Source organism: Penaeus monodon, chromosome 22, assembly GCF_015228065.2.
Source record: "Penaeus monodon isolate SGIC_2016 chromosome 22, NSTDA_Pmon_1, whole genome shotgun sequence".
Taxonomy (NCBI): Eukaryota; Metazoa; Arthropoda; class Malacostraca; order Decapoda; family Penaeidae; genus Penaeus; species Penaeus monodon.
In genome coordinates, this window is record NC_051407.1 from 15,989,348 (window position 1) to 15,989,597 (window position 250).

Below are 250 nucleotides of genomic sequence, written 5' to 3' on the forward strand. Positions count from 1 at the left end.
CTGAATAAAATATGTCCGTTAATGAACGTCCAATCCGAAAATCATTAACGTATATTTGAGGCTATTAACCGGCAGCCAATGTGTCAATAACCCATATAATTTTAAATATGAATAAATGGAATGGACCTGAATCTCCTGTATGGGGGATAAGTCGTGCCCACCCCCCCATCTTAACGGTTGGAGGAGAACAATAACAACCACTATAACAACTAAAGATAATGCTAATCAAAATAAGGACAAGCGACGAGCG